General features: G+C 40.0%; 1 long non-coding RNA gene across 1 annotated transcript in view; it reads right to left on the bottom strand.

Annotated features, from left to right (window-relative positions):
* Positions 1–10,864: 10,864 nt before the first annotated feature.
* Positions 10,865–16,292, bottom strand: part of LOC145722373 (uncharacterized) — a 133,016-nt gene continuing 127,588 nt past the window's right edge. The window contains exon 5 of the long non-coding RNA XR_014146609.1: positions 10,865–11,426. This is a non-coding gene — a long non-coding RNA (uncharacterized LOC145722373). The remainder of the gene's footprint in view (positions 11,427–16,292) is intronic.

The following is a 16,292-nucleotide window of genomic DNA, read 5'->3' as shown; positions in this document are numbered from 1 at the left end:
ACATTTGGTTCCCCACCCATACAACAGGGAGTTCCAGTGGTTGATTGAAGCCCTGTATGAAGAGATGTATCTTATACCTTTGCCTGAAAATTATTATGTCAGCACCGTGCCTGAATGCCAGTTGAATTGAAATGTATGATTTCCTTAAGAACATGTGTTGACAGTTACTTTCCTCTTTGGTCTTCCCTCTTGGTTCCAAAAGCCCATAAAATCTTACAACCACACAAACCAAAATTATACAGGAGACACGTAGTTATGTTTGGCACAAACTATATTGTGTGTGAGTGGAACCTCACTTCTCCCTTCCAGGGACTCCCCACACTCTGCCCCTGGACATTGGTTCGGCCTCTCCTCTGGTTCAGCTATTGCTTCCCTCTTCGTTCCTCCTCTTACACACCTTCCTGGTCCAGGAGAGGCTGTTGGCCTCTCTCACTTGTTAAGGGGAACAGATAGGTTGCATCTATTCACTTAACAATTCCTATGACATATCACTGAAGTAAACTTAAGCTCTGGATTATAAAGCTTTCTGGCCCTTCAGTGATTTCCAAGGCCACTCAAGGAGCTTTGCTAATACAAGGAGGTATTTAACAGACAGCTCTCACTCAATTCAGCTTCTCCAGCTACACACGCCCAGCTGTTCCTGGAAAGAAAGACTCAGCTGTCTAACGCTACAGAGCCACTTCCTCCTTCTTTTTACACAGTGACATCCATCAATATTGACCCCTCCAAAGCATTGTCCCCAAACATTATTTAATGTGCATTAGGTGAGGTGGAAACGCCAAATATTTAGGGAAGCCATGTAAATGGCCGAAAGTCATTCACAGGCCCCGCTAGGCTATCTTGACAGAAACAAGGACGCATCTTGGAACTTCTTGTATTAAAACCTCTTAATGGCTCCAGGACAAAAAAGAAGTGCCATAATTTGGAAGACAAAACCCTTTCTTTCTACTTCGATCGCCTTACTGCCTCATGTCCCTCGCCCCCTCACCATGCACCGGCACCCACCCACACTGAATTGCTTGTGCCTTCTTCTCCTGGGTCTCCTTCTGGAAAGGTTTCTCTTTCTCTGCCTCATGAACGCTCACTTGTCCTTTACGATTCAGCCTAATCATCCCTTCCTCTAAGAAACCTTCCCTGGCATAATACTGTCCTCCAAGGTTGGTATATTCGCCTGTACTCTGCTTCTCCACATCTGGCTAGAGTTGAAATTCCAAGCAGCTCGGTTCTAAACAATCTACTTTTCACAGACTCTTCAATGCCCAAATGTGCTCCTGAGAAGTTCCACGGAACCAGAGTTCTAGAAACCAGCTATTATTTTGGTTGGATACGCATAAGCAGCATCAATGTGAAGAAGCCAAGTTATGAATCTGATTTTTAAGAGAAACTTTAAAATAGATTTATGTCAATTATCATACATGTATATATTATATTGTATATATATAATTCTATATAAAGATATAACATATATACTATTTATTAATATCATAGTATTTTACATATTTTATACTTTAAAATTTTAGATTAAAGCACACCAAAAATATCTGATATGCTCTAACAGGAGCTCTCCACTTGGTTGGTTGGTTTTGCCACTGATGAGCAGATCCACATCTAAAGCTAATGGATAGGAGGCCATGTCAGCCATGTCACCCTCAAGAATTTTTAACCCCAGCTACCACAGCTCTCAAAATCTTGCAATCCCCAATGCAGGCCCTAGCAAAGCTGCTAATACTAAGCACATTGTTCTTTTTTTTTTTAAGATTTTTTATTTTTTTATCTGAGACAGAGAGAGCATGCGCACAGATGGGAAAGAGGAGCAGAGGGAGAAGGAGAAGCAGACCCCCACAGTAAGCAGGGAGCCCAACGTGGGGTTTGATCCCAGGATCCTGGGATCATGACCTGAGCCAAAGGCAGACGCTTAACCGACTGAGCACCCAGGTGCCCCTAGCACACTGCTCTTTTTATAATATTCTTCTAACAGTTACTAATGCTTGAGAAGAGTGTCTTGGGGGGAAGGGGAGCTGCACTTACATCATAGAGGGGATCTTGGATCTGGAGAGAAAAGAATTTTGAAATTCAGAATGGAGGGTGGGCAGATGGCTTCATTTAAAGTCTGCCAAGATCCATTGGAGATCCGAGGAAAGTCACTTTTCCTCTAGGTACCCCAAGTTCTTCTCTATAAAACAGACTCTGTCTCCCATGTAAAAAGAAATTAAAGTACCCAGAGAAGGGAGATTTAGATTGAAAGTCGAACAGCTAATTTAGGAAGAAAAAAAAAAAAAAACAAGTTGAACCTATAGGAACAGTGGGTTGTGGAGAGATAACCCTAATTAGAAATTTCAGAACTCCCAAGGCCTCCCCACCTTCACAGCCATCAAAGTCTGTGCTCGCCCTGACCACACATGCCCACACGCCCCTCCACTGGGACTGACTGTATGAGAAGATCTTTCCCATTTCAGTCTGTTGTGTGTTTGTGTGGTTAAGAGCTTTCACTGACTCTACCAGAGAAAAATACTTCTCTAAATACACACGTGTCTGTTCAAATCCAGACCATCAGCAATGACAGCAGCAAGGAGAAACACAGACCCTCAGCAGCCCTGCTTGCAACGCGGTTTAATTGTCATGCTGGTGTTCTGTAAACTGGTGGAGCTTTCAGAGAGCTTTTCCCAATGCAAGCATGCTTACGGAGGTATTAATTTTTGGTAGACAACAAACTTAGTCCCCTCTTCCACTTTTTAAAAAATCAACAGCTGTAAATTTCTCTTTTTTAAAAAAGATTTTGGGGCTCCTGGGAGGCTCAGTCAGTTAAGCGTCTGCCTTCTGCTCAAGTCATGATCTCATGGCTGTGGGATAGAGCCCCACATCATTCCCTGCTCAGTGGGGAGGCTGCCCCTCTCCCAGCTTGTGTGCCCATGCTGTCTGTCTGTCTCTCTCTCTCTCTCTGAAATCTTTGATTTCATTTATTTGTTTTGGAGAGAGAGACAGAGAGAGCAGGGGAGGAGCAGAGGGGGAGAGAGGGAGGGGGACAGAACCCCAAGCAGATTCCATGTTAAGCACCAAGATGATTTGGGGCTTGATCCCACAACCCTGAGATCAAGACCTGAGCCCAAACCAAGAATCAGATACAGGCAGAGATGGAGGCTGTGCTCTTGTCAAGGGCTCCAGCAGGGCTGAGCGAACACCTCTGGTAGGTTACAGTAAAACAGCCAGAACCCTTGAGGTAGGCATGCCCCAGGATGAACCCACCACATGTGACAATAACACCTCCCATCCAGTGAATGCATCTGACATGTGTACAGTTCAAACTATATTTCCCATAATTTATCTCACTTTGGGGAAACAATAACCTTGTAAATTAAACAAGAAATACACAATCTCCATTTTATCATCGAGGTTATGGAGGCTTAGAGATGTTAACTGCTCATGCTCCAAAGTTAGAAAGTGGCAGAACCAAGACTAAAATCTACATCTGCCTCTTGGATCATTCCAGATCCTAATTGGGTCCAGTCTTGAGGGACCCAAAAACAAAATCAAGACCCAGTTGAACAGATGATTTCCAGTGACTTGCCTTACCCTCCTACACTGATTGCTCCATATCAATGGAGTTGAGAGATTCTCTGTTGTTTGTCTGGTTTGTTTGTTTGGTGGGAGCCATCTCCTCAACCCTCTGTTGCATCTGACAGAGGGAACACAGGGCAGGTGCATGTTTGCTCAGGGCACTCTCGCCCTCTGCCTCCACCCATAAATCACAGAGCGTTTGAGAAGGCAGCCACCTCTGGGCTGAACACAGCAAGTGTTGAGCTGTAAGTAATAATTTATACCACAGAGTAATTTCAGACTGAAAGTGAAAAAGATTTCTCGACCCTCCCAACGTTGAAAGGGGACGTAAGTCATATAATTTTATGCCAGCAACACATGTATCATAGGAAGGGGGAAATATTCTTTCGACGACCCAAATGTTATGTGTTGTCATTAAAATATGTTTAGCCAAGGCTGTGGCTCAATTTGAAACCCATTTGAGGGTATGTGTCATACTTGGTCTCAGGCCGGACCTGAAGCCAATTTAGAGAGTGTGTGGTATGAGAAGTCTTCATGGTAGAGGTGTGAAATTTACAGTCAATAGAAAGTAATTTTCTGATTGGAACTTGGCCCAAACATTGCAATGGATACAGTGAGAATGCCATGGGGCCTGTAATATCCATCAGTGACAGATTCTGGGGTTTAAATTCTCTCTCCAGGCAAAGCCAGGGCAGACAAGATGCAAAAATGGATGAAAAACATAAAGAAGTTGTGTAAATTAATTAAGTTCTTCCCAACACCATCTCCTATATAAAACTTCTCCAAAAGTTGCCAGTAAGCCTTTGTTAATTATAATCTCGACAAGTAGATCTCCAAGTATGGTTTATATCCTTTATCATGCCCTCCTGCTTCCAAGCCCAGCAATTTGGGGACCTTTTATGTCTCATTTATGTCCATGTGTCCAAGTAGTCTACTTTTAGCCATGCAAGCTTGCTTAGGACCCAGCTATCAACAAAAGTCATCATGACCATTTCCAGAACTTCCACAGTTGTACCTTGGAGAGTTGGAAGAATTTCTCAGAATCCTGGAACTCCATCTCACCACACCCATATTTTTTATACCTTGAGATCCAGCTCGGGAGATCTGAAACTCATGAACAACTTAACAATCTAACACGTGCATATAGCCATACCAGACCATGGGCTGGTGCCTCAATATTTCACACATCCTCATGCTTGGGCTCCATCCAGGCCAGTATAGTGAGAAACTACATATAGTGACCCTGGGCATTAATTTTTTTTAAAACTCCCCAGATAATTCTAATGTGCAGACAAAATGAGAACCATCATCCTAATCATAAGCGTAACCCAAACTTCAAGGTATGTAAAAATCACCTGAGGATCTTATTTAAATGCAGATTTTGCTTCAGTTGTCTGGTTGAGATCAGAGATTCTGCATTTCTAACAAGCTCCTAGCTGAGGCTGATGCACCTGGTCCATGGATCATATTTTATGCATCAAAGTTCTAACCTATTCCTTCAAAACTTAGCTCAAATGAGCTTCTGTACTATAAAGATTTTCTGTAAAGATTTTCTTCTGTATCTTCTGTAAAGATTATCATGATGTTCTCAGGAAGAATTAAGCACTGTGCTCCTTCCTCTGTGTTCTCATACATCAGTGACGGTCTTATATATGTCCTTTAATTGCTCATTTTCTTGCCTCCCTGCACAGACACATACCCCCAATACACCGTGAGCATCTTAGGAGCAAAAGCAATGACTTATTTATTCCTATTGTTACTTCCTATCACAGGTGTTTCAGAAAAGTTATAAAGGAAGAAAGAATGAGAGGGAGAGAATTTAATGACTTCCCTGTCTCTCTCAATCACTTCTAAGTATCTACCACAAAACAGAGCTGTGTTCATAATAGCTTAATTTCATATTGTAATTCTGCTGAATCTATTACTGAGTCTGTGTTTGCCAATTCAAGGAGCCTCTGATGCACAATTTGTCAGCAATGGAGAAGTGTTTCAGTTAGCTACTGCTGCGTAACGAACTATGGCAAAGTTCAGCTGCTAAAAACAAATAAAGAAGCATTTACTGCTCACACGTTATGGCCAGCTGGTTGGCAACAGGATTTAATAAAGAAGTTAACAAGTAGTCTTTTCTCTCGTAAGAGTATAGTACTTCAGTTACAATACTTAATCACTGGATTGATAATAACTTCATTTTCTGTGGTGATGAGTCTACTGCCCCACTCTGCATCACATACCAGGCAATCAGAACTCTTTAGACAATTATTTCCTTCCTCAAGTTTGGTTTTTGAAGTACTTCTGCATTTTTTAATGTTATTTAATGAGGTTTATTATCTTATCTGTGTAAAAGAAATAGATACTTTTTAATCAAACTGATTGCAAATAACATAAATATATATATTCAGTTACTTTATGTTTTTATATGACAAGTCTCTGGAAAAGACCTCTGTGCTTAAAAATATTTCTTTCTAATCCTGCCAAAATGTCTAAAAGTCTAACCAGAATATCTAAAATTCCTTTAGTATTAAAATGCAAATATTACTTGGGAAGACTGATGTGTGATTTAATAACTGTCCATGAGTGGCTTAATTTGAGTTCATTAATACGATACATGTGGATGGAACCTTGAAGGAAAGAACCTCAAACAGGCACCTCCAGATTAGAATGGGAGGTGCCCCACACCCACCCCCTGAGAACAAGGCAAGACATGGAAAAGCCCCTTTGAGATGCAATCCAAAATCTCGAGGAAGCTGAGGGTCAGGGTGAGGCTCCCAGGCTGCTGAGGAGCAGATGGTCAGCTGAATGAGCCCAAGGAGAACAGAAGGGGTCTGTGATACGTTCCCAGCCTTTAACTACCACTTGCCTAGACCTCCTGCGTTATAGGAAGAATCCCTTTCCACTGGAAGTCTATTAGTTTTGCAATTATCCCAAAGCAAGAAGGCGCTTTGTGATATCTTGCACCTGGAGACCTAGAACGCATATTTATTTTATGGGCATATTTCTCTCCTTTACCTCCTTCACCTTCCCTTTTTATCTTCTGATGCTTTTCTATCACTTCCTCTCTTACTCTTCCCCTGTGGGTTCTCCCTACCCCTTTCTTGCTCCCTCTTTTAGTCTCTCGTTGTTATAAAAGCAAGGCGATCTCCAGGGAAAAAAGAGAAAAACGGTGAAACAAGTGAGGCACAAACAGCTCCCTTAGAAGGGTCATAAGGAGTTTTAAGTGGAAATGTCATTGTTATTGTGTCACAAAAATAATAGGCCTACACTGCTTGCACCAGACATGGATTTTACTTCGCTGGAACGGGAAATGGTGAAACGCTCCTTTCGAGGTTTGACTTTTCTTCCAGAGTTGTGTTTGAAAAATGTCTTAATCCATCTGTTATTCTCCCCACACACTGCTTCACAAATGTGGTGAGTCATTTGGCTTTGCTTCCATACAGTTAGACAGGAGGAGACAAATGCAGGAGGTATCTGGAGTGCTTTGCATGTGTCCTTCTCTAGGCTATTAGAATCTCTGATTGACTCGGGCCAACAGTTCTGATGGGCATTGGAGCCCAAAGGCCGAAGGCGCATTAAACATGTATGCTGGCTTCCCCTCTCTGCCAGACTTGACATTTACCAGGCTCGTAATCCATTAGCATCCCTCTTTCTTTCCTTCTCTCTCATAGCTCACCAGGGACCAAAAAAAGAGCTGATCAGTAGAAGACAGGAACCTAATAAGATGAAGCAGTAAAAGAGAACAGGTCTTTTTAATCTTCAGATAGAGTATGCACATTAGTGCCTCAGTCTGTTTCTTCCTGTAATCTTGGTTGGGAATGAATGGTGGGCAGAAGGAATGATAGTTCTTGGGTCTTCTCTCCCGCGAATAGCAAAAGATCCTCCCTGACTTGTTGGCTGGAAGAGAATGAACAACACTAACCCAAACATCTCGAGGCAAAACTTCTGGTGACGGGCTGATCAGGTCCCAAGTTAAAGTGCACTGGTCAAGCTGTGGTCCATTTGATGATGAATATCTCATTTGAGGACAGAGACATCCAAGTTTGAATCCCAGAGCTGCCATTTACAAATTGTGTGTGTTTGGACCAGTCATTCATTTGTTCTTGCCTTAGTTTCCACATCCATAAAATGGTATAACACTTCATTGGGATATTATGATTTTATTAAACAGATAATGGCTACAAGTGTCTGCCACACGGTAAGCACCCATTAAATGATACTTATTGCTATTATTATTACTCTTTTTGTATTCATTGTGGTGTAGGCAATACATCCAAAAACATGTGGCTATGATAGAAATTGATAAACCTCTCACTAAGCGATGCAGAGTGGGGTGGTCTGGGTATGTGATAAAGCTCTGCTCCTAGAGGTCACCCAGGGGCCTATGTGCTTGTCATCCTTTAAAATCCGGTTATTCCAAGTGTGGCCCTGGACCAGCAACATCAGTATCACGTGCGACCTTATTAAAAATGTTAACAGGGTGCCTGGGTGGCTCAGTCTGGTAAGCCTCTGACTCTTGGTTTCAGTTCAGGTCGTGATCTCGGAATCCTGGGATCAAGCCCCGAGTTGGGCTCCACGCTCAGCAGGGAGTCTGCTTGTCTCTCTCTCTCTCCTTCTCCCTCTGCCTCTCCCCGAGCTCAAGCACACAGTCTCTCTCTCTAAAATAAATAAATCTTCTTAAAAAAATGTTAAAGCTCAGGCCCTACCCATGCCTTCTGAATCAGAATCTCTATTTTAACACCATCACTGGGTAAGCAAATTAATATTTGAGAAGCATTACTTAAGAATATTGCCATCTGCATGGTTAAAATTGGCCCTTTAGCACCACATCCAAGAAAAGAAGAAAAGAAAGAGGAAGGGGGTGGAGAGTAATCGATTTCCTCTTAAGGAGATGACATGGAAGTCACACCTATCACTTCCACTCACATTGGCCACACCTAGCTCAAGGGAGGTTGGACAATGTGGTCTCCTGCTGGATGGTTAGATGTAAGAGAAAGAAGGAAAGGAGAAGAGAAGAAAAAAGAAGGAGAAGTCACAATCTTTGTCAAAATTGTTATCTTTGTTTTGTTGTCATTGTTATTATAACACAGGGCGGGCTAATAGGGTTGTGGGGTAGATCTAACTGGTCCATAATTAGGGACTGTCTTTCAAAAAAGTAATATAGTATATTATAATATAACCATGGGCTTTATAGTGCTAAGCTATTCAGACACAGACTTACAAAAAGAGGGGAAAAAAGAGGCTTCCAAGCTCAACTAGCACACTCCCTTTTTTAAGTAGTAAATAGATAACATTTTAGTACCCAAGAAAATGAGTTTAGTAGGGACCAAGATACTCTGTCTTTTAAGGGATACATAATTCACAAGGACCATCTTGATGAAACTCAAAACGGTGGCATTTCTTGGATGGTGCAAAGTTCTTACTGAAAATTCTCCATCTGATTACTAGGAAATTATATACATATATCAATGAGCCCCTCACCGAGACTCAGAGAATGAAAGGAAAAGAGGCACAGAGCATTCACAACAATAATTGTAAAAATGAAAATTTAATACCAGCTTCCCCTATGACAAGTCCTAAAACCTGAATGGTGTCACATAGCAGAGGTTTATTTCTTGCTCACGTAAAGCTCCATGTGAGTCAAGCAGACTTATGCTATTTTGTAACAATGTCATCTAGAACAGACACTGTCTAGGAACGTTTCAGCAGGAAAGACAAGGGTGGAGAAGACATATCACTTAAGTGCCCTGGGCTGGATTATTTGGCAAGGACTGTCTTTCACAAAGACACCCAAATTTGGCAGCACACAGAAGAGAAAGTAGGACTAAAGAAAAAATTATCCCTTCTATTACACTTAAAATAAGTTCCCTCAAACTACTTTTTTTTTCCTTTTACACCTAGATTCCCCTAAACATAAAATTTCCCATCAAGTTTGGAGACTTCTAGAAGTAAATTAAATCAGCAAGCCTCCCTTTGGCTCGTTGGGACTGCACCCTCCCTCCCAAATCAAAGAATAACTAGCCTAAAATCCCAACAAGTACTCAGAAATTTCTTCTGAAAATACACTGGTTTACGTCCGGGTAAATTTTGGAAAATGGACTTCATTTTCCCACTATTGTTGTGAGGGTGCTTTGTACAGAAGGAGCCCATTTTAGAGGAAAGAGCCCAGGGTAAAGGTCCAGACCCAGACTCTTATCAACTGAAGGTGGTATGAGCCTGTTTGCTTGCCTATTAAATGAAAGAAGAATAGATAATCTGTAAGATTTCTTTCAATACTTAAATTTCAGGAATTTAGGACTGAAAGAAAGCAGGTGGAAAATCACCTTCTGAGTAATCTCAAGTTCAATTTATATATCTTTCTTCTAGAGAAATCTTACTGTAGACATAATATGCAAATTGACAAAGTTATTTCTTCTGCTTTATTACAAAACATCCATACAGGCCCAAGGAAGGAGACTCAACTTTATAAGACCAGTAAGCAACCCACAGTTCTGATAGCTATGCATCATAGACTTAAGAACTATTGCCTAATGTTTTTTAAAAGGATTAATTTTAGATTAAACCCAATCCACAGACTGGAAGTGGACAATGATTACAAACCCAAATCATTGCTAGATCATCAAATAGGCAGCATTCAGCTTATCACAAATAGCTGCACTTCATACTCTAAAGTAGACACGTGCCTGAAAAGCAGGTTTAAAGAAACTTAAAATAAACCAAATTTGATTTTTCACATTGATTTCCATTTAAGGGGTGAGAGCCAGAATGGATAAGTGCTTTCTATTCGAGTATTGGAGAACCAACTGCCCTCTTAATATGTGTTCAGATATTATATTCAACAAATATTCAGTGTTCCCAACATGAAATTTTAGGCACTACCCTATTTGAGTTCCCTTTCCACATTTGCTGGAAGACAAAGGAAATGAATCCTGATCTCAGGCACTATTTCTTATTTCTTATCACTACCTATTTTCCTCTTGTTGTTCTTGTTCTTATTTCTTTTTTTTTCCTTTTTTGATTATTATCTTTCTAGTTTTATATCACCGCCTTCTGAGGATTCCTTGTAGCATATAATGTTCATACACATATGTATATTTTCTCTCCCATAAACTCTCCTACCCTTACTCTAAAATATCTTCAAGATAATGTGCTCATCTCAGCCTCACTGACACCCTCCCTGGGTGGACCTATTCAAACCTCAGGACTGAGCCCTAAACAAATAGCCTCAATGTCGGAACACTATGTTCCTAAGAGGATGCTTGGGAAAGCCATCTATAATGACACTTCGTTTCTATGCCATGCCTTTTTTTCCCCCAGAGCAGTTTCTCATAATTTCACTTTATTTCACCGCCACAGTGACTCCAACAGATTGGACAGGTGCATGTAACCCCTTTTGGAAAACAAGGAAGGAACCTGAGGTTAAAGGCGGGGAGGCAAAAGGCAGGGAGGTATCACTCAGTTGACGTGAAAAGATCATGGGAGCATCTGGTCCAGCGGTTGGTGTCAGTAGGTCAGTAAGCTTTCACTGACTCTTCAGGGCTGCTTTAGCACCTCACTCAAGGTCCCCATTAGGTCTTCTGTGTCTGCGTGTGCGCGCACGCGAGCATGCATGTGTAGGGAAAGACGTGTTTTTACTTACGGAAAAAACGGAGTGATATTTATGATCTTGCAGTGGTCTAGAAAAGATACATTTCCTTCATATGCAGCCCCAGAATTAGAGTAATTCCTTTGATCTTCTACCTTTAATTACTAAATTTTCCTTTCAGTGGATTGACAGTGGGGGATAGGGCTGAAGTCCTGGTTGCCATCGGAGACGAGCCACTGCGTCTGGAGGATGCCTCTCATAACGTTATTTCTTACTCCATCTCATAAAGCCTGTTCTGTATAAATATATTTTAATTAATTAATAAACAGGATGTAATGAATTCTGGCAGGGTGACATTTGAGCACAAAGCAAGGGGTTTAAACAGATCTTGACATGTGTTAGGCAGGAAAACAACCCCCCCCAACACACACACACTCACATTCACAAAAGGTCTTTTTATTCATCGCAGTTATCATGTAAAGTGGAGTTTCATAAGGTTAATTTGACATTTGAGGGGAACTGAGCAAGAGATGCAGAGCACAGGAGAGGCAAATGTTTCAAAATAGTTGACTAGCCATCAATCGCAATGCATCTATATTTCACAACTAAAAACATGAGACCACGTTAGAACTGATTCTTTCTAATAAGCTTGAAATGGCTCATAAATAAATCGGTTTGTTGAGTGAGCAGTTTTATTGTTTCTTACCATAATGTTTTCTAGTAAATCCCATCTCAGTATTCAGTGAAGTGAGTATGGGGGCTTAACCTGGCACACAAGTGTATTCAACAAATATTGAATCATCATTTTCCTCAGCACCTTCCTAAAGCACAGCTACCTTTCTTGTGCAGACCTGGGATGTCCCCCCTGCAGCGATCCCTGTCCTCAGAATACGTATGTATGGAATATTATGGATACATAGTTGGAAATTCAGCTCAATATTGGTAGCCCGTTTTGAAAAAAACCTAGAGAAGAAAGATGACTCTAAGCATCGGAGAACCTCCCTTATGACTTCTCTATGCCCTTTACAAGTTTGCTCTTTCCATAAAAGAAACTCTTTCATATTTTAGATACAATTTGGGTATTCCTTTATCTCTCCTTGTAACAACATGCATGGTAATTGTGCTTCCTTCTTTCCCCAGCTGTACTCTGATCTCCTCAGTGGAAGAGACTGTATATAATATCTTATTCATCCTGTACCCTTACTCTCTGAGTATTGAATGCTCCCAATATATTTATCAAATGAATGAAAGTTGACCCTCACTTGTATTTATATACTGTTGGGTAAATAACTGCTCCAAGAATCCTAACTAAGAAACTTAATGTGGATTTGCCTATGAAAAATAACTTGACCTATTTCACTCTCCATTATTACCTCCCTCTTGGAAACAAAAATTGGTTCCTTATGGACATCACAATATTAATCATTTTTTAAATTTTGTATCATTTTGTGAATATTGCCCCATGATGTTGCATAATAGCTTGCAAAGATAGCAAGCTATTCACAGTTTTATAATAATTTCTTATTCATAGACTTCTCTATTATTTACTTTTTGTCAATAACTATGAAATAATGGACTATTTAACACTTCTTTTATATAATTTTTTTCTATGTATGAATTGGGTAATTGCAAAATATTCCTACAAATGAAATTGTTTTCCAAAACATGTAAACATTAGTGTATATAAATTTATTTCCAAAATAGTTTTACTAATTTTATTGCAAATAACAATGTGCCAGAGTATGTATTTTATCGTAACTTACCGGGACTGAATAATCTTTGAAAAAACTATTTGCAATTTTGATAAATTAAAATGATAACTTCTTCTTTTGAATTGACTTACAATCCCTACTAGTGGCTGCATTTTCTTACCCCTTATGTGCTCTACTAGGAACATGGTGGTGAACATATTTAGCATCTGTAATTTCTCTTGATCCTTAACTAGACAAAAAATACGTAGATATGAATAAAAGAATATATGGCTGGGCGCCTGAGTGGCTCAGTTGGTTAAGCGATTGCCTTCAGCTCAGGTCATGATCCTGGAGTCCCGGGATCGAGTCCCGCATCGGGCTCCCTGCTCAGCGGGAAGTCTGCTTCTCCCTCTGACGCTCCCCCCTCTCATGTTCTCTCTGTCTCTATCTCATTCTCTCTCTCAAATAAATAAATAAAATCTTTAAAAAAAAAAAAGAATGTATGGCTTATGGACAGAAGACTCAATCAGCAAAATGAAATCCACTATAGAGCTATATGTTTAAAAGGTAATATAAAATCTACAGGCAGGAAATATAAGGTCTCGGTTTGGCACCGTTGACAAAGGTAAGTGGAAACAGTGAAACTGAAGAGGCCCTCTGTGCAGAGTTAGTGACAGCAACACAAGACTTGACAAGGTCTTTCCAGGATTTACACAAAGGCTGAGCTGGGACTCAACATTTTAGCAGTTGTACATTGCCATTCTCCAGAATGCTAGCTGATATATCCAATAAACCCACCATCTTTTTAGCTGATTTAAGGGGCCAGGAACAGGAAGCTGAGAGTTCCAGAGAACCACTGGTCCCAACTTGGGACCCTACAAATATGCATAGCTGAGATGGTGGTTCTTGCTTCTGACTTGGCTGGAGAGACGGAAAAGGCCAGAAAGAGCTGGTATTTTCAACTAGTGAATTACACAGAGATAACAGGAAGGCAGGGGGAAAAAAAGCATAGCAGTACCACTAAGTTTGATTTCATGTGACCTCACTGGTCACATGAAAGCAGAGGAATGAGGAAATCAGACGGTTCAAACCCAAAATATCAAGCATACCTCCTATTTCCTGAATAATTTTAATGAAAGTGTTATTTTGGCCTGATTTATTCCAATAATTGTCATAGAGTCCCACCCCATTTGGCTCCATAGACATGATCACAGATATGAAGTCACTTTTTAACAGTGAGGGTAGGAAAGAGGGAAGCATCACTACATTCCTTATGTCAAAGAAATTCTCCTTACTGACAGTTCCCATTACGAGACACTACAATACCAATTTAAATTAAACTTAGGTCAACTGGTTGCCTAGCAGTAGGAACTAACCTCAACATCAGTCTGAATATAAATCTTAGTTGATATTTATTTCAAGCCTGCACAACTGTGGCTTATTAGTTTATTTCAGGGGTCTTTCAGTGGCCTTTGAGTCTCTGTCGGTAAGGCATACAGAAATTGTCCGTAGGTCATCAACTACATTTGTTTTTTCCCAAATATTAATGCTAAGTGCTCTAGAAACCCTAAGACGTTTTTGTTTTTGTTTTTATCCGGCATGACTGTCAAATCAAAGAAACCCTGGTGGTTTCATTTTATTAAACTAAGTCACTCAAAGGAGGCTATGCAAGTCTCTAAACCACTGAAATAGAAGATGTTTAGAATTATGGAGAGGGGTATTCATTTCAATTAATCACAAATGATTCAAGAATTTTAACCCAAATTGAATTACTCTAAACTTGATATTTATACTAATTCTACTACATATCATTTTAAATCATTTGCAAAACAAGAAAGGAAGAAAATAATGGGATGACTTGCACTTATTATGGATTTTCCACATAAATATAAATGCCCAGTCAACTAATCATTGATTTTCCTGCCTTGTCCATGTTGCTCCAAAACAATTAACTAAACATAAAAACAGAGGAACCCACATTGCAGTCATTTCAACTTACTAAATGTCATTAGAACCTCATTTATCAGAAAGAATAAAATATTCCTAAATCACTCCCCTTGGTAGATTTTGCCTTTGAGATTTAAAAATATATAGTTACTGTAATTTTCAAAATGTGTGATATCCGTAAGAGCAGGTGCACTGTCTTTCTCACTGTCTACTGGAATATAGGGCCTCATGTGTTCATTGGCTTGTGGTATGTGTGCAAGAATTTGTTGAATTTTTTAAATGTTGCTGATATGTGGGTACTCATTCTAGTTTCAAATGGAACTATAACACTTCAGAGATCAGAAGCCTGGATTTTAGTTTACACACCAAATTTTACAACAAATTTCAAAACTACATAAGGCTCACCAATCCTCACGTAATGAGCATATTTTCTTGCATGTTAAGTTAGAAAAGTATGCCACATCGCAGAGCTTCAAAGAACTTTTTATAATCAATTTATTCCCTGAGAATGTTTTCATAATTTTTAAAAATTCAAACTCAAGTCAAAGATATAATGTATTGGAATTAAAGGAGAAAAGCCATGTGTGTGAATTCAATCCAAAGATCTAGAGAAAAATCTATGCATCAAAATCAATAAATATTTACCTACTGTAAAAGGTTATAAAGATTTCTTCTATAGCGAGCTTTAGAAATAAGATTAGACTTTCAGACAGATCTATAGTTGAAACCCAGCTCTTCTGCTTATTCCAAGTTACCCATCCTCTTGGAAACTCAATTTCTTCATCTAAAAAATTCGTACACTAATGTCCATTTGACATGGGTGCATGAGAATGAATTTAAATAATGCATATAAAACATGAGCATAGTGTTTGTCAAATAGAAGCATTCCTAGCATTGAACACTGTATCTTGAAATATTCAGGTACAGTTTTGCATGAACTGTAACTATGAACTCAGGTAACTATGTGAACTCTAAAGTTTCCTCCAAGCCCTAGACTTCTGATTGCTTATTAAGAACTAAAGTTCAGTGTGGGGGGTGCCTGGGTGGTGCAGTCAGTTAAGCATCCTACTCTTGGTTTCCACTTGGGTCCTGATCTCAGCGTCATGAGATCAAGTCCTACATAGGGCTGCACTGAGTGCAGAGTCTGCCTGAGATTCTCTCTCCCTCTCCCTCTGCCATTTTCCCCTGAGTGTGCACTCTCTCTCTCCCCCTCTAAAAATAAATAAATAAATAAATAAATAAATAAATAAATAAATCTTTTTTCCAAAAAGAATTAAAGCCCAGCTGAGCCACTATATGTAGACTTGATCAGCTATCAGTCACATTGATCCTTATTGGCTTTGCACTGGCCACTGAGGTTTCAGACTGGAAGTTAAAAGTCCAGATCAGGAATGGGGGGGTGGGGTGGGAGGGATGGGGCGGCTGGGTGATAGACAATGGGGAGGGTATGTGTCATGGTGAGCACTGTGAATTGTGCAAGGCAGTTGAATCACAGATCTGTACCTCTGAAAAAAATAATGCAA

This window comes from Leptonychotes weddellii, chromosome 6 (genome assembly GCF_054177405.1).
Source record: "Leptonychotes weddellii isolate Sample4059 chromosome 6, ASM5417740v2, whole genome shotgun sequence".
Classification (NCBI taxonomy): Eukaryota; Metazoa; Chordata; class Mammalia; order Carnivora; family Phocidae; genus Leptonychotes; species Leptonychotes weddellii.
Note: the sequence above shows the minus strand (reverse complement) of the source record. Positions and strands in the feature narration are given on the sequence as shown.